The sequence below is a fragment of the Aotus nancymaae genome, unplaced genomic scaffold, assembly GCF_030222135.1.
Source record: "Aotus nancymaae isolate 86718 unplaced genomic scaffold, 86718_ANA_hifiasm-v0.15.2.pri h1tg000014l, whole genome shotgun sequence".
In the NCBI taxonomy this organism is placed as follows: Eukaryota; Metazoa; Chordata; class Mammalia; order Primates; family Aotidae; genus Aotus; species Aotus nancymaae.
Window position 1 is genome coordinate 41,952,936 of NW_026988425.1, and position 18,822 is coordinate 41,971,757.

Consider the following 18,822-nt stretch of genomic DNA (forward strand, 5'->3'; position numbering starts at 1 on the left):
GGCCTCCAAAGTGCTTGGATTACAGGCGTGAGCCACCACACCCGGCCACAACAGGGATATTTTCTTACATAAGTACAGTAATCAAATTTAGGAAATTTAACTTTACTATGATACATGTACATAATTTAAAGTCTATACTCCATTTTTGCCAGTCTTCCTAATAATGCAATTTACAGCATGTATACTACTCCAGTTCATGTCCCAGTCCAGATTCAAGTATTACCTTTAGTTATCATATACTTTTATTTTCCTTTAATATGGAGATCGCTCCACCAGCGTAGAGACCCCTCCGTGTCTCTGCCATGACGGAGTTAGAGCCCGGACATATTCTCCCCACGCTGAGGGCAGTCGAGCTGAGGAAAAAAGAAGGAAGCGATAGAGGCCTGAGTTTGCAGAAGCCTATTCTTGATCCACTGAGCTAATGGCATGTCTGGGTGAGGCCTGCGTGACTATCTATGAGACTATTGTCTCTTGAAGTTCCCATTCTGGGCTGGTTTTATGACTCTGTCTACCTGCATTCACTAAATCCCATGATCACTCACATGTTACTAGAAAAATGCTACCCCCTCAAATTGTCACTCGCCTTGATGTTATTTACTGTAACTGTAGTCATTGATAAGAGGATAAGAATCTTAATAGGATTAGAATCTTTTGTTTGTTTTGGGTTTAGTGATCTTTAGGTTAACCTGTGTGCTACCCCCATACTTACTTTGTAATTTTCTGTTCCCTCCTGATAAAACTTTTGTAATGGGACCTACGTCAGTCACTGTATGAAAAAACGTATATAAGCTCCTGTGCACAAAGAATAAATCGCTGATCTGAGCACAGCTCTTATCAGACCTCCAGATCCATTTTTCTATCTCTCTTTTCTTCCGCGCACTCTCTCTTCCAGGTATTAGGACCCTCTTGCTGGTCAAGAGATCCCTGGCAGATGTGCCGATCTCACGGACCCCAACACTTTAACATATGGAACAGTTCCTTACTCTTTCATGGCTTTCCATTTTGAAGAAAACTGGCAAATTATTTCATTAAATAGCCCTCAATTTGGGTTTTTCTAATTCAGCCTCATGATCAGACTCAGATAATGCATCACCTGTTGTAGATTGCCACAGAAGTTATGTTGTGTAATTTCAAGGCATCACATTCACAAGTATGACATTATCTTGCTGCTCACTGGTGATGTTAACTTTGATCATCCCAGAAAGATTTTTGATGTCTCCACTAAAAAGCTACTATTTCCTCCCTCTCAACTAATAAGCAATCCAAGAAAAGTTAATTTGAGATCCTGCCACAGTGGTCAGGTGGGACCACGGAGCCCCAGGCTTCAGGCTTGTATGACTGATTCCGTCTTCCATGTACACGACCACTGGACCTACATCAGCAGCCCTGGGCAGGGCTCAGTCAGCGATCTTGCGTTTCTTGTGTGTGCCAATGCTTCGCTAACCACAGCAGCCCCAGCACCAGCATGACTGAGACCCAACACAAGTCAGGAAGCATGAAGTTGCACTCAAAAATCAGTAGAGGAAACAGATAACATTTAAAACAAAATAAAGTAAATGCATAACTAAACTTCTAAAATGCTAATAGAAAACAATGCAAACTGAATACATTGCTCCACAGCAAAATGCACCAAAAGAACATTTAAAATGCAAAGCATACAGAGAATTAACCATAAAATAGAAACGTTACATACGGAGAATTAACCATAAAACAGAAGGGCAAACACTACTAAACCGTGCAGTCTTACGATTATCGCTGGCAAGCCTAAACCAGTACCATTGTGCCTCTACGATGACTTCCTACAACTTCCTAAGAAATCTAGGTCACCGGTAAAACGGAAATTGTATACCTAAAATCTCATTTCTTCTTATACCCTGACATGTAAGGCAGGTAAAAATCACAAGCGTAGCGAAAGCGGGTGTCACATTTCCGACTTGGGGAAGGCAGCAGGGCTGCTACAGAGAAACATCCGGCTCCGTGCCTCCACTTAGAAACCGCCAGCTCCGCTCTAGTAGAAACTGCGACCGAGAAAACACCGACCTGGTGCACCGATCTCAAAACGCTGTTTCAAAACTCCCACACGAGTCCCTAACGGTGCTAGCACGGAATAAACAGCGGTGCAGGAACCTAGAAGCAAGAGGGACTCGGAAACAAACAGCGGCTCGGTGCAATCACCGTCTGCGACGTAAAACAAGGTTCAGGAAGCTCCTACGAGATACCAGCGGTGCTAGGACCCAGTAAGTGACGGCACAAAGAACTTGCGGTCCTGGTAAACGGAGAACGTTACTTTAAGTGCTAAGAATGGTTCTGCAATTGAGAAAACGCCAAGTAAGCACTATTGGCAAAATTGCTGATGCTAATCCGTCAGCCTCGCGTAAGCAGAGACACCAGACAGAACACAGAACTTGACACCAGCGAGGCTGAGACCCGGCTGGGCTCTCCGGCTCCTGAGAGAATGGAAGTCAAGGAACACGAAGCTGAGACACTCTTAAAATTAGTTTAAAAAAATTTTTTTAAATAAAATAATTTTAGGCGGGGCGCGGTGTCTTATGCTTGCAATCCCAGCACTTTGGGAGGCCGAGGCGGGCGGATCACCTGAGGTCAGGAGTTCGAGACCAGTCTGGCCAACATGGTGAAACCCCGTCTCTACCAAAAATACAAAAAACTTAGCCGGGCGTGGTGGCGCGCGCCTGTTGTCCCAGCTACTCGGGAGGCTGAGTCAGGGGAAATGCTTGAACCAAGGAGGTGGAGGTTGCAGTGAGCGGAGATCGCGCCACTCTACTCCAGCCTGGGCAACAGAGCGAAACTCTGTCAGAAAGAAAGAAAAAGACGGAGAGAGAGAGAAATCCGAGCCTACAGGAAACCCGGAGCTGCTGAAAAATGGGTCACAGTTTACAGGGTAACTCTGTCTTTCCAGGACGAAACAGTGACTTCCTACGACCTAGAAATCGCAGCCAGGGCTAGACCGGTGTTTGTCCTAAGTCTGGACTTCCTTGGCCTGAGAAATCACATTTTGACTATTCTACGACTTGACAGGGGTAGAAACGGCAGGCACCGTGAAATCGAAACCTGCTAGGACCAAGAAGCCAACCACGCGCGAAACCGCGGGGTCCTGCCACGGAGGCTTGAGCGGCGCAGGCACGACTGGGTTCTGGAGGAAGAGCCGGAGCCCGAGCGGCGGCGCTGGGAAGAGACGGCACCGGCACAGCTCCCCTGTCACCCGCCGGGAGGAGCGGCGGGCTCCCCCAAACCCCGCCAGCGGCCGCCGCCATGAGGAACGCCAGGCTCGGCGGTACTGCCGCAGCTTCGACCCTGAATCCCTCAGATCCGCAAACTGATCGCTGCCGCCATCGAGAAAATGGAGGCACCAAAAAACGAGTTGTGCTGCGACCAAGAGACCTTGGCTTGGCGAAATGGCGGTGCCAGGAGCCTGCGAGTGACGCAGCCGGCGGGGTTGTGAAGGACAACATTCGTTTTGACGCCACCAACGGTGCTGTCACCAGGAAACCATCGACTATGAGAAAAAAGACAGGTTCAGCCACCAAGAAACTCCTCACGGAAAGTGCTGTGACAGAAAAACCGCCGGCTCCGCGCCGCTGGCGAAAGAGTCAACGGGAACGCCGGGTGCTGCGACCCTGACGCCGGCGCTAGAGGGACTCGGATGGAGAAAGCGACGCGCGGAGACCAGGAAGCTGCCCAGCACAGCTAGCAGCTGACACAAGCAGAAAAGCGTCCGGTCGGCTCTCTCAGGGAGAAAGCGCGGATCAGAAAATGGAGACTCGGTGCCGGGACCAGCGCAGCCACTGAAGGTAGTGACCCACGTGGCGGTGGTGCCAGCGAAACACACACCGCGGTTTGGACGACACCCATGGGGATGGCACAGAGAAACACGCGCTGCCACTGAAGTACATCCAGCTCCGCGCAACCAGTGGTTCTGCGATCGAGATACCGCCATTTGGGCTCTACTAGAAATTTCTGAAAAACAGTCCTTCCATAGCAGCTATCCAACCCACGACAGACAAACGCCTTTAGAGAGCGCCCAACGGTGCTGAGTCCGGCCTGGGCCAGCACAAAGCACAGAGCAGTTCGGGTACCAAGAAACACCACACTCGGTGAAACCAACGTCGCCGCCACCAGATCCAGGTTGCTACTGGCGAAGGTGCTGCAGGCTCAGTTCGCGGATTCAGGATGCCTGGCGGGGCGGGGGAGGTTGGGAGGGAGAAGTCCGCGAAGTTGTGAAACCAGCGGTGCTTCGACCCAACGAGCACCTGCCCGTAGCAAATGCTAGTGCTGTTGCAAAAGACAACTTTTGGCGCGAAGAATGGGAGCCCAGGAGCATTTGATAACGCAAAGGAGTGAGAAACTGCCAGTGCCAGAAAAGGAGCGGTGCAGCAACCAACTGCGCACTCGGTGCCACCAAAGTACTGCTGGCCCTACCCACTCTTGATTCCCGTGTCAGTCCTCTCAAGCCTAGAGAAGTCTGTTTTTGTTTTTTACACCCCCCCCCCCCCTTAATTCATTCCTTGACCGTGACATGCTGTTATTTTCTTATGGCCTTGGGTAAATTTTGGAGAACGGGCTTAGTCCCAAGAGATATTATATTTCCGTTCTTAGAATAAAGATTTAGAGTTACCACGTTGAAGATAATATCACTGTTTTATTTCTTTCATAGTTTTTAGGAACAGAAACAACACATTCAGACATGAAAAACTGGCCTGGCCAAAAGGGTTCCTTTTTTTACAGGTGAGTAAGAAATGTCGCTTCTGGCAGCTCTGGGAACATCAGGATATTTGGAGGACATTGACAAAAGGAGAATTCACACCAGTCTATAGGTATTGCAGGCAAAGTATAATAGCAAGATCTTGGTTTGGTTTCCTAGCCACGAGAGGGTTTTAAAAGTCTAATTTAAGATTCCTTATGAAAAGATCCAGAAACTTAAAGAGAGCCTATGTGGTAAACCATTATTCCTGCTGCACTTGTGTAAATAATTAAGCCAATTTAAATGACACTAAACTTATTTTGTAAATAAATTACTTGACGGGGGAGGGGGATCAAACCTGTAATCCCAGCACTTTGGGAGGCCAAGGTGGGCAGATCACCTGAGGTCAGGAGACCAGCCTGGCCAACATGCTGAAACCCTATCTCTACTAAAAATACAAAAAGTAATACTTACCTGGCAGGGGAGATACCATGATCACAAAGATGGTTTTCCCAGGGCGAGGCTTATCCATTGCACTCCAGACGTGCTGACCCCTGCGATTTCCCCAAATGTGGGAAATTCGACTGCACAATTTGTGGTAGTGGGGAACTGCGTTTGAGCTTTCCCCTGTTTTTTAAATATATAAAAAAAAAATTAAAAAATTAAAAAAAAATACAAAAAGTAGCCGGGTGTGGTGGCGGGCACCTGTAATCACAGCTACTCTGGAGGCTGAGGCAGGAGAATTGCTTGAACCTGGGAGGCAGAGGTTGCAGTGAGCCAAGATCACATCATTGCACTCCATCCTGGGTGACAAGAGTGAAACTTCATCTCAAAAATAAAAGAAATTTACTCTTATTAATACTTTGATGGCTGGGCAAGGTGGCTAAAGCCTGTAATCCCAGCCCTTTGGGAGGCCAAGGTGGGCAGATCACCTGAGATCAGGAGTCAGAGACCAGCCTGGCCAACATGCTGAAACCCTGTCTCTACTGAAAATACAAAAATTAGCCGGGCGTGGTGGCGGGCACCTGTAATCCCAGCTACTTGGGAGGTTGAGGCAGGAGAATCACTTGAACCCGGGAGACAGAGGTTTCAGTGAGCTAAGATCGTGCCACTGCACTCCAGCCTGGGAAACAGAGAGACTCCATCTCAAAACAAAAACAACAACAACAAAAATAATTTAATGATGTTTGATAGAAATGGGGGTAATCGGCTGGGTGCGGTGGCTCACGCCTGTAATCCCAGCACTTTGGGAGGCTGAGGTGGGTGGATCACGAGGTCAGGAGATAAAGACCATCCTGGCCAACAAAGTGAAACCCCATCTCTATTAAATAAAAATAAAAATAAATAAATAGGGGTAATCATTAAAAAAAATTTAGAATTAAAACCTATAGGCTGGGTGCGGTGGCTCACGCCTGTAATCTCAGCACTTTGGGAGGCCGAGGCAGGCAGATCATGAAGTCAAGAAATAGAGACCATCCTAGCCAACATGGTGAAAACCCGTCTCTACTAAAAATACAAAAATTAGCCAGATGTCATGGCACGCACCTGTAGTCCCAGCTACTCAGGAGGCTGAGGCAGGAGAATCGCTTGAACCCAGGAGGCAGAGGTTGTGGTGAGCCGAGATCGTTCCACCGCACTCCAGCCTGGGTAGCAGAGCAAGACTCTGCCTCAAAAAAAAAAAAAAAAAAAAAAAAATACAAAAATTAGCCAGTTGTGGTGGCCTGTGCCTGTAATTCCAGCTACTCAGGAGACTAAGCAGGAGAATTGCTTGAATCTGGGAGATGGAGGGTGCAGTGAGCCGAGATCATGCCACTGCACTCCAGCCTGGGCGACAGAGCAAGACTCTTTCTTCAAAAAAAAAAAAAAAAAAAAAAAAAAAAAAGAAAAGAAATTAGACTGTGTCAATTTTGTGTTTAATGCAGTGTTTTTTTTTTCTTTTTCTTTTTCTTTTTTTAAGACGAGGTTTCACCATGTTGGTCAGGCTGGTCTTGAACTCCCAACCTCAGGTGATCTGCCCGCCTTGGCCTCCAATGTGCTTGGATTACAGGCGTGTGCCACTGCGCCCGGCCCAATGCAGTGTTATAAATAAGTGGATAAACAAATATAAGTGCATGTACCACTTATGAAAACATGTCTTAAAATAGGGACATTAGGCCGAGGCGGGTGGATCACGAGGTCAAGAGATCGAGACCATCTTGGTCAACATTGTGAAACCCCGTCTCTACTAATACAAAAAAATTAGCTGGGCATGGTGGCGCGTGCCTGTAATCCCAGCTACTCAGGAGGCTGAGGCAGGAGAATTGCCTGAACCCAGGAGGCGGAGGTTGCGGTGAGCCGAGATCGTGCCATTGCACTCCAGCCTGGGTAACGAGAGGGAAACTCCGTCTCAAAAAAAAAAAAAAAAAAAAAAAAAAAAGAATAAATAATAATTAAAGCTTACTTGTTTTTATCATTCAGGTCTTATATAAACAGATATTTTAAAAACTTAAATAACTTGAAATTTTTATTTAATTTTTTTAAAAAAAGAGTTTCACCATGATGGCCAGGCTGGTCTTGAATGCCTGACCTCAGGTGATCCACCCACCTTGGCCTCCCAAAGTGCTAGGATTACAGGTGTGAGCCACCACTCCCGGCTGTAACTTGAAATTTTTATTTTTTTTATTTTTTATTTTTTTGAGACGGAGTTTCACTCTTGTTACCCAGGATGGAGTGCAATGGTGCTATCTCGGCTCACCGCAACCTCCGCCTCCTGGGTTCAGGCAATTCTCCTGCCTCAGCCTCCTGAGTAGCTGGGATTACAGGCACGCGCCACCACACCCAGCTAATTTTTGTATTTTTAGTAGAGACAGGGTTTCACCATGTTGACCAGGATGGTCTCGATCTCATGACCTCGTGATCCACCCGCCTCGGCCTCCCAAAGTGCTGGGATTACAGGCATGAGCAACCACGCCCGGCCTTAGAAAATGTTTTACATAAAAACACACAAAGCATTTACCAACACTCCACAACCAGTCTTCGGCAAAGATTTGGCTAAAGATAACTTCCTACAAAACACTCCCAGACCAAATAGAATGTAGTATTTCACATACTTTAGCTTATTGTTGCAATTAAGTTACCCCTTGTTTGATGGCTTCTGCATAGATCTATAAAGCAGAAGTCTTTAACTGGTGACTTGTTAAATTTATCTGAGTGACCTTGTCCCCAACCCAGAACCAAAGTAGTCATAATGAAATCAAATAACTGACATATGTGGGGCTTTTTCACCCTAAGAATAATTTAATGTCTATCAATAAAATATTTTAATATCTTGTGTTAAATAACTACCACCTGGAGTGCTATAATCTAGTATAATCAGTTGGCATCAAAATATAAAGTAAAAAAATATATATTTTAATATACCAATTCTTACCTGAATAATCTCAGATCTCCAGAGAATGTTCCACAAAGTGGAATTTCTTCCTAAAGTTATGCTGAATGTGGTACAATGTGTACAACTTGGTTAACAAGTGTCTGCTTTTCATTTCCAAGATTTTCCTTATCTTGAATCAAATGCACAATCTTACAACTGTATCATAATGCACTGGCTTACAGTGTTTTACATAAAGTCTAACTCAAGCTTATTTTGGTTTATTGTACATGATTTATTAAAATGGTACTTGTATTTACATTATCTGCAGAAAGAGTCCCTTCCAAGGCGCCCTCACACACATTCAGACACACCCACACAGACATCCATTCCACAGCCCCATGCACCCACACCAGTGAGATATGGAGGGTCAGACTCCTAAAATTAGGCAGCTGTAGGGGTAAGAACTGATTTGTTTTTCCATTTCTTTGAAAAGAGAAAAGCACGGGGCGGTGGGAATACATTTGGCAATTACAATGCTAATTAAGTTTGTGTATATTACATATATGGCAGTTAACACTGAATATTCCTTTTACATTCTATATATACAGAATGATATCAAGGTTTTGTGGTCAACAGAATACTCCAACTTCAGTCTTAATGCTGCTTGTAGTGACTTCTGAATTCATTATAGGGGCTTTCCCTAAAAATAATTCAAGTCTATGTTAAGTGAAATAAGGTACAATTAATATTGATTTGATTGAGGGGAAGGGAAGGAAAGAGAAGGGATAAAAACTGGTTTCACATGATCTTTCTATTGGGGAACTAGTTCTGACTTAAACCCACTTGAAATTCCTTCTCTTAATTTCCAAAGATTTCTTAGAAATAAAGATATTTTTCTTTTCCCTGACAAAGCCAAAAAGAAAGCTTAGGAATTCACATTTTAGTGTTTCAGTAGCCTAAACTACTCAAATTGTTGTGCATCCCTGCCACCTCCCCTGCTCAGGTCTCCTCCCTCACCAATGGTAAAATAAAAACACAGTATGTGACATAGGAGTCCCTTGACGTTTCTTGAGGAGATTTGCACTCTTGAGTATCAAATACATATCTGGTTGTCTTCAATATATTTTAACAAGAAAGAAAGAGAAAGGAAGGAAAGAAGGAAAAAAGGAAGGAAAGAAAAAAAATAATCCTGTGACTTTCTTGCTCTTTAAAAAAAAATCCCTGTCTCTTTCTTTTCAGGATGATGAAGCCCCACTAGACAATACAAACAACTGCAACAAATGAATTGGCAGCATAAATAATGTCTAGTATTCAAATCTTCGTAGTGAGATTCATTTATCTTGTACACAATTTGTTGAATGTTTTTCGCAGCAGGTAAATCAAACCCAAAGATGCTGGACATTCTGTGAAAGGGAGTAAGAATTGCAGTTCTGAAGGCCCCTGACTTTGGCTGTTTACAAAGTGCAATCCTGTTTATTGTGATCCTTGGTATATTCTTCATCTGTATATTCTGATGGTTCTTCCCCTGGTTTTAGGAGTCTCCCTACATAATCATATTTTTCTTTAAACTGATTTCCCATTCTCGAACACTCTTCATTTGTACTGCATTCAAATCTGAGAGATCAACATATGCATCTCTAAGTGCATCTTTATCTAGGCAAAATGTTGCCAGTCCTCTGGAGGCATCCCTACCAGCAAATATTCCATATAGACCCGCCGGGCCTTAGAACTTGCTGCCTTTGGTCACGTGGAAGACTTTCCCATTGACCACGAGCAGCATGCGCGGGTGCGGGACCAGTCGTACTGGCGCAGCTGCTCGAAGCTGCAGTCCCGCTTCTTCATGCGAGGCAGATAGTCGGTGGGGGCTCTCCTCGCCAACCCCGGCCTCGGCACCCAGACCCCACCGCCCCCAGCGCACCCACAGCCGGCAGGCCCCCAGAAGAAACAGCACCACCAGCGCCACCAGCGCCACGTTCGGCAGCATCTGCCCGCCCCCACTCAGAAGAGCCAGAGCCGTCGCTGCCCAGCCGCCCCCTTCCGCTGACGCTCCTGTGCCACCCGGGCTCTAGCTGCTGCCATCGCTACTGCTCTCGCTGCCACTCCCCAGGGTGCCTAGCATCACATCCCCATCACCCGCCGCCATCACTGTCCGCCAGCCAACAGAAACCTTTTCACGTGAGTCCTTTTTTTTTTTTTTAAACAATTATTATTATTTTTTTTTAAAGACGAGGCTTCACCATGTTGGTCATGCTGGTCTTGAACTCCCGACCTCAGGTGATCCACCCGCCTTGGCCTCCAAAGTGCTTGGATTACAGGCATGAGCCACCACGCCTGGCCTTTGTAAGGCCAGTTGCTTCGCCAGGAGCACGGACGCACATTTCCTATTTTTTCCGAAAGCTCGGGCAAACTTGGACATGCTCAGACATGTTCCCTTCTCCCTCTCTCACACAGCCTTGCCTTCTCTTAAGGAGCTCAGTGTGCAAACAAGGTCTTGTAATTCTAACCAGTAATAGCTGAGTCTTTCTAGCCAATGGCAGTGAAGTTTTTCTAGCCAATAGCAGCCAAGTCTTTCCAGCGAATAGCATCCGAGTAATTCTAACCAACAACAAGTCAAGTCCTAAATGAAAACTTGTAACTCTACCCAATATCAGACCTGCTCTCCCACAAGCAGTCAAGCTCCTTCACTCCTTATAAAACCCCACGTCTGAGAGGAGTCCTTAGGACTTCTCCAGGTCTTCCTGTCGAACCGCAGGAGCCTGAATAAACCCCTCACATTGGATCTTCTTGTGCGGGCCTCAGTTTCTTCATTTTAAATTGGCGAGAACACACCTTACAGCCGTAAGTTCTAAAACTGTAAATCGGAACCCTTTCCTATGTGATTGCTGAAAGCATAAACAGAAAACATTTCACATGCGAGTCCCAACACTGTAAAACGGAACCCTTTCCTATGTGATTGCTGACAGCATAAACAGAAATCGTTTCACATGTGAATCCCAACGCTGTAAATCGGAACCCTTTCCTTTGTGATTGCTGAAAGCATAAACAGGAACCATTTCACATGTGAGCAACACTGTTACACCAGAGCCCTTTTTCTATGTGAGAGCTGAAACGGTAAACAGAAACCATTTCACATGTGAGCCCCACCACTGTTAAACCAGAGCCCTTTTTCTATGTGAGTACTGAAACGGTAAAAAGAAAACGTTTCACATGTGAGTCACAACACTGTTAAACCAAAGACCTTTTTCTATATGAATGCTGAAACTGTAAACAGAAACCGTTTCACATGCGAGCCCCACCACTGTTAAACCAGAGCCCTTTTTCTATGTGAGTGCTGAAACAGTAAACAGAAAGCGTTTGACATGCCAGCCCCACCACTATTAAACCGAACCCCTTTTTCTATGCGAGTGTTAAACTGTAAACAGAAACCACTTCACATGCGAGCCCCACCACTCTTAAACCAGACTCCTTTTTCTAATTGAGAGCTTATGGAGATCGCTCCACCAGCGTAGAGACCCCTTCGTGTCTCCGCCATGACGGAGTTAGAGCCCGGACATATTCTCCCCACGCTGAGGGCAGTCGAGCTGAGGAAAAAAGAAGGAAGTGATAGAGGCCTGAGTTTGCAGAAGCCTATTCTTGATCCACTGAGCTAATGGCATGTCTGGGTGAGGCCTGCGTGACTATCTATGAGACTATTGTCTCTTGAAGTTCCCATTCTGGGCTGGTTTTATGACTCTGTCTACCTGCATTCACTAAATCCCGTGATCGCTCACATGTTACTAGAAAAATGCTACCCCTCAAATTATCGCTCGCCTTGATGTTATTTACTGTAACTGTAGTCATTGATAAGAGGATAAGAATCTTAATAGGATTAGAATCTTTTGTTTGTTTTGGGTTCAGTGATCTTTAGCTTAACCTGTATGCTACCCCCTCCCATACTTACTTTGTAATTTTCTGTTCCCTCCTGATAAAACTTTTGTAATGGGACCTACGTCAGACACTGTATGAAAAAACATATATAAGCAACTGTGCACAAAGAATAAATCGCTGATCTGAGCATAGCTTTTATCAGACCTCCAGACCCATTTCTTTCTCTATCTCTCTTTTCTTCCATGCACTCTCTCTTCCAGGTATTAGGACCCTCTTGCTGGTCAAGAGATCCCTGGCAGACATGCCGATCTCACGGACCCCAACAAGAGCTACAACAGTTAACAGAAACCATTCCACATGCGAGCCCCACCACTCTTAAACCTGACCCCTTTTTCTATGTGAGTGCTAAAGGGTAAACAGAAACTGTTTCACATGCGAGCCCCACGACTGTTAAACCGGACCCCTTTTTCTATGTGAGTGATGAAACAGTAAACAGAAACCATTTCACATGCAAGCCCTAACACTGGTAAACTGGACCCCTTTTTCTATGTGCGTGCTGAAAGGGTAAACAGAAACCGTTTCACATGCGAGCCCCACCACTCTTAAACCGAACCACTTTTTCTATGTGAGTGCTGGAATGGTAAACAGCAACGGTAAACAGAAACCGTTTCACATGTGAGCCCCACCACTGTTAAACCGCACACCTTTTTCTACGTGAGTGTTAAATGGTAAACAGAAACCCTTTTGTAAGGTATATTGCCGAGTTAAAATGAGGAAACTGAGGCCAGTGTGAGAGAATGAGAATCCAATTTATTCAGCTCCTGGGCGAGGTTCTGTGGTCCGGGAAGGGGCCAGAGAAGTCGCACTGGACTTCTCAGCGTGTGGGGTTTTATAGGGAGTGGAGGTAATTGATTGGTCTTTAGGGAAACAAAGAGCAGACAGTTTCATTGGTGAGGAGGATTGATTGATTATTAAGGAAACAAAGAGAAGACAGTTTCATTGGTGAGTTTTATTGGTGAGGGGGTTTGATTGATTACTAGGGAAACAAAGAGCAGAGAGTTTCATTGGTGAGGGGAAGTCAAGGTGCTGATGGGGCGAGCTGCCATTGGTTGCCAGGCGGGACTACTGGTGGGCTGACCGGCTGGGGAGGTCAATGTTAAGCTGCCGTTGGACAAATCTTTGGTGGGCTTTTTAAATTTTGAAGGGGTCGAGTGAGGAATGCAGGAGTGGGTGTGGGGAGCCAGCATAGAGAGGCCAGCATGGGGAGAGATAAGTGTGTCAGTATGGAGAGGCCGGCACGGGGAGAGATAAGTGTGTCCATTTAACTCCCGGTGAGGCAGCCAGCCTTACATCTTTCATATGCAAGACCCAACACTGTTAAACCGGAGCCCTTTCTCTATGTGAGTGCTGAAACGGTAAACAGAAACTGTAAACAGAAACCATTTGACATGCGAGCCCCAACACTGTTAAACCGGAGCCCTTCACCTATGTGAGTGATGAAACAGTAAACAGAAACCATTTCACATGCGAGCCCCACCACTGTTAAACCACAGACCTTTTTGTATGCGAGTGCTGAAACGGTAAACAGAAACCCTAAACAGAAACCATTTCACGGGCAAGCCCAAACACTGTTAAACCAGAGCCCTTTTGCTATGTGAGTGCTGAAAGAGCAAACAGAAACCATAAAAAGAAACACTTTTGTGGGGATCCCCACCAGTGTAGAGACCCCTCCGAGTCTCCGCCATGACGGGGTTTGAGCCCAGACACGTTTCCCTCCACTGGGTGCAGTCGAGTGAGGTGGCTACAGGAGGACGTGGGAAATGTTAAGCTTGCAGAGAGTCACTCTCAGTTCACTGCTTCTAAGGCATGACTGAGGTAATGCCAGATTATTGTTTTTCTCTTGAAGTCCCTGTTCTGGGCTAGTTCTATGACTCTATTTACCCGTAGTCACAGAAGCATTGAGATCATTCACTGTATCACTAGAAAATTGCTCCCCTCCTGATTTATTGCTTGCCCACCTGTCTTGACATTATTTTCTGTAACAATGGATAAGAGGATAAGAATCTTTTGTGACCTTTAGGTAAACCCGTGTGTTGCCCCCTCCCTTGGTTACTTTGTACTTTCCTTGGTTACTTTGTAACTTTCTGTTTTCTCCCTGATAATGATTCTGTTTTGCCCCAGTTAATGATTCCATAAGAAGACTGACGTCAGTCACTGTATGTAAAACCATATATAAGACCCTGTGCACAAAGAATAAATCGCTGATCTGAACATAGCTGATTTCAGACCTCCAGACCCATTTCTCTATCTCTTTTCTTCTGTGCACTCTCTCTTCCAGGTATTAAGACCCTCTTGCTAGTCAAGAGATCCTTGGCAGAAGTGCTGATCTCACGGCCAATGACACGCTTTCAATTGGGAGCCCCAACACTGTTAAACCGGAGCCCTTTTTCTATGTGAGTGTTGAAATGGTAAACAGAAAGCACAAACAGAAACGGTTTCACATGTGAGCCCCACCACTGTTAAACCGGACCCCTTTTTCTATGTGGGTGCTGAAACGGTAAACAGAAACCACTTCACATGCGAGCGCCACCACTGTTAAACTGGACCCCATTTTCTATGTGAGTGCTGAAATGGTAAACAAAACCTTAAACAGAAACCGTTTCACATGCGAGACCCACCAGTCTTAAACAGGACCCCTTTTTCTACTTGAGAGCTAAAACGGTTAACAGAAACCGTTTCAAATGCGAGCCCCACCACTCTTAAACTGGAGCCCTTTTTCTATGTGAGGGGTGAAAGGGTAAACAGAAACCATTTCCCATGCGAGCCCCACCACTGTTAAACCAGACCCCTTTTATTATGTGAGTGCTGAAATGGTAAACAGAAACCATTTCACCTGCAAGCCCCACCACTCTCAAACTGGAGCCCTTTTCCTATGTGAGTCTAAGGTTTGTTCTGAGGTCCTTGCCGAGTTTAAAAAAAGGAAACCGAGGCCAACACAAGAAAACCCAATGTAAAAGGTTTATTCAGGCTCCCGGGCGAGATTCTGCAGTCCAACAGGATGGGCCGGAGAAGTCACATGGACTCCTCTCAGACATGGGTTTTTATAAGGTGTGAAGGAGCTCGATTGGTTGTGGAAGAGCAGGGTGTAGGTAAAGCAGGACTACCATTGGGTAAGGCCACAAGCCCCTGTCTGCATACAGGACTTGGCTGCTATTGGCCAGAATTACTTGGCTGCCATTGGCCAGAAAGACTAAGCTGTGATTAGCCACAAAGACTCGGCTGCCATTGGCTAAAAAGACTCTGCTGCCAATGGCTTAAAAGACTTGGCTACCATTGGCTAAAAAGTCTCCACTGCCATTGGTTAAAAAGACTAGCCTGCCATTGGCTAGAATCACAAGACCTCACCTGCATGCTGCGTTTTTTAAGGGAAGGCCAGGCTGTGCGAGAAGGGGAGAAGGGAACATGCCTGAGTCCGAGTTTTGTGGGGGGGAATAAAAAGGGGCGAGTGTGCGTTCGAGCTCCCGGCGAGGCAACGGGCCTCACAGTGAGTGCTGAAACGGTAAACAGAAACCCTTTCATATGCAAGCCCCACCACTGTTAAACTGGAGCCCTTTTTCTATGTGAGTGCTGAAACGGTAAACAGAAACCTTTTCACATGTGAGCCCCACCACTGTTAAACTGCACACCTTTTTCTATGCGAGTGTTAAATGGTAAACAGAAACCCTTTCATATGCAAGACCCAACACTGTTAAACCGGAGCCCTTTCTCTACCTGAGTGCTGAAATGGTAAACAGAAACCCTTTGACATGCCAGCCCCAACATTGTTAAACCGGAGTCCTTCACCTATGTGAGTGTGAAACAGTAAACAGAAACCATTTCACAGTGGAGCCCAAACACTGTTAACGGGAGTCCTTTTGCTCTGTGAGTGCTGAAACGGTAAACAGAAACTATAAACAGAAACGGTTTTACATGCGAGCCCCACCACAGTTACCGTAGCCCTTTTTCTATGTGAGTGCTGAAACAGTTAAAAGAAACCGTAAACAGAAACCGTTTCACATGCGAGCCACCGTTAAACCGCAGCCCTTTTTCTATGTGAGTATTAAAACGGTAAACAGAAACCATAAACAGAAACCGTTTCACATGTGAGCCCCACCATTGTTAAACCAGAGCCCTTTTTCTATGTGAGTGCTGAAACAGTAAACAGAAACCGTTTCACATGCGAGCCACTGTTAAACCGGAGCCCTTTTTCTATGTGAGTACTGAAACGGTAAACAGAAATCGTAAACAGAAACTGTTTCACATCCGAGCCCCACCACTGTTAAACCAGACCCCTTTTTCTATGTTAGTGCTGAAACAGTAAACAGAAAGCCTTGGACATGCCAGCCCCACCACTATTAAACCGAACCCCTTTTTCTATGCGAGTGTTAAACTGTAAACAGAAACCCTTTCACATGAGAGCCCCACCACTGTTAAGCCGGACCCCTTTTTCTACTTGAGAGCTAAAACGGTTAACAGAAACGGTTTCACATGCGAGACCCACCACTCCTAAACCGGAGACCTTTTTCTATGTGAGGGCTTAAATGGTAAACAGAAATCTTTTCACATAGGAGCCCCAACACTGTTAAACTGGAGCCCTTTTTCTATGTGAGTGCTGAAAGGGTAAACAGAAACCATTTCATCTGCAAGCCCCACCACTCTTAAACTGGACCCCTTTTTCTATGAGTCTAAGGTTTGTTCTGAGGTCCTTGCCGAGATTAAAAAGAAACTGAGGTCAACGCAAGAAAACCCAATGTAAAGGGTTTATTCAGGCTCCCAAGCGAGATTCCACAGTCCCACAGGATGGGCCAGAGAAATCACACGGACTCCTCTCTGACATGGGTTTTTATAAGGTGTGAAGGAGCTCGATTGGTTGTGAGAGAGCAGGGTGTAGGTAAAGCAGGACTACCATTGGGTAAGGCCACAAGCCCCTGTCTGCATACAGGACTTGGCTGCTATTGGCCAGAAAGACTCAGCTGCCATTGGCCAGAAAGACTCGGCTGCCATTGGCCAGAAAGACTCGGCTGCCATCAGCCACAAAGACTCGGCTGCCATTGGTTAAAAAGACTCTGCTGACAATAGCTAAAAAGACTTGGCTGCCATTCGCTAAAAAGACTCGGCTGCCATTGGTTAGAAAGATTAGGCTGTCATTGGCTACAATCACAAGACCTTGCCTACATACTGCGTTTTTTAAGGGAAGGCCAGGCTGTGCGAGAACGGGAGAAGGGAACATGCCTGAGTCTGAGGTTTGGCATGGGCGGGAATAAAAAGGGGGGGGTGTGCATCCCAGCTCCCGGTGAGGCAACCGGCCTCACAGTGAGTGCTGAAATGGTAAACAGAAACCGTTTGACATGGAGCCACAACACCGTTAAACCGGAGCCCTTTACATATGTGAGTGATGAAACGGTAAACAGAAACCGTTTCACATGTGAGCCCCAACACTCTTAAACCCAACCACTTTTTCTATGTGAGTGCTGAAACGGTAAACATATACCGTTTCACATGCGAGCCCCACCACTCTTAAACCGAACCCTTTTTTCTATGTGAGTGCTGAAAGGGTAAACAAACTATTTCACATGCGAGCCCCAACATTGTTAAACCAGACCCCTTTTTCTATGTGAGTGCTGAAAGGGTAAACAGAAACCGTTTCACATGTGAGTCCCACCACTGTTAAACCACAGACTTTTTTCTATGTGAGTGCTGAAACGGTAAACAGAAACCGTAAACAGAAACCCTTTGACATGAGAGCCCCAACACTCTTAAACCGGAGCCCTTCACCTATGTGAGTGCTGAAACGGTAAAGAGAAACCGTTTCACAAGAGAGCCCTAACACTGTTAAACCAGACACCTTTTTCTATGTGAGTGCTGAAAGGGTAAACAGAAACCATTTCACATGCGAGCCCCACCACTCTTAAACCGAACCACTTTTTCTATGTGAGTGCTGAAACAGTAAACAGAAAGCATTTGACATCCAAGCCCCATCACCATTAAACCAGACCCCTTTTTCTATGTGAGTCCTGAAACAGTAAACATAAAGCATTTGACATATCAGCCCCACCACTATTAAACCGAACCCCTTTTCCTATGTGAGTGTTAAACTGTAAAAAGAAACACTTTCACAAGCGAGCCCCACCACTGTTAAACCGGACGCCTTTTATTATGTGAGTGCTGAAACGGTAAACAGAAACCGTTTCACTTGCAAGCCCCATCACCCTTAAACCGGACCCCTTTTTCTATGTGAGTCTAAGGTTTCTTCTGAGGTCCTTGCCGAGTTTAAAAAGAAACTGAGGCCAACATAACAAAACCCAACGTAAAGGGTTTATTCAGGCTCCCGAGTAAGATTCTGCAGTCCAACAGGATGGGCCAGAGAAGTCCCAGGGACTCCTCTCAGCCATGGGTTATTATGAGGTGTGAAGGAGCTCGATTGGTTGTGGAAGAGCAGGGTGTAGGCAAAGCAGGACTACCATTGGGTAAGGCCACAAGCCCCTGTCTGCATACAGGACTTGGCTGCTATTGGCCAGAATTACTCAGCTGACATTGGCCACAAAGACTCGGCTGCCATTGGCTAAAAAGACTCGGCTGCTATTGGTTAGAAAGACTAGGCTGCTATTGGCTAGAATCACAAGACATCACCTGCATACTGCGTTTTTTAAGGGAAGGCCAGGCTGTGAGAGAAGGGGAGAAGGGAACAAGCCCGAGTCCGAGCTTAAGGGGGGGGGAATAGAAAGGGGGTGGTGTGGGTCCGAGCTCCAGGCCAGGCAAGCGGCCTCGCAGTGAGTGCTGAAACGGTAAACAGAAACCGTTGCTCATGCCAGCCCCACCACTGTTAAATCGGAGCCCATTTTCTATATGAGTGCTGAAACGGTAACCA

The 18,822-nt window shown here is 46.0% G+C and overlaps 1 non-coding gene and 1 pseudogene across 1 annotated transcript; one reads left to right on the forward strand and one right to left on the reverse strand.

Moving 5' to 3' along the window:
- Positions 1-5,165: 5,165 nt before the first annotated feature.
- LOC135275060 (U1 spliceosomal RNA) lies at positions 5,166-5,329 on the forward strand. Its single transcript, XR_010342774.1, has one exon. It is a non-coding gene; the product is annotated as a U1 spliceosomal RNA (small nuclear RNA).
- A 2,299-nt stretch (positions 5,330-7,628) lies between these two features.
- On the reverse strand, positions 7,629-10,191 carry LOC105715247 (membrane-associated progesterone receptor component 2-like; annotated as a pseudogene).
- Between the last annotated feature and the right edge of the window lie 8,631 nt (positions 10,192-18,822).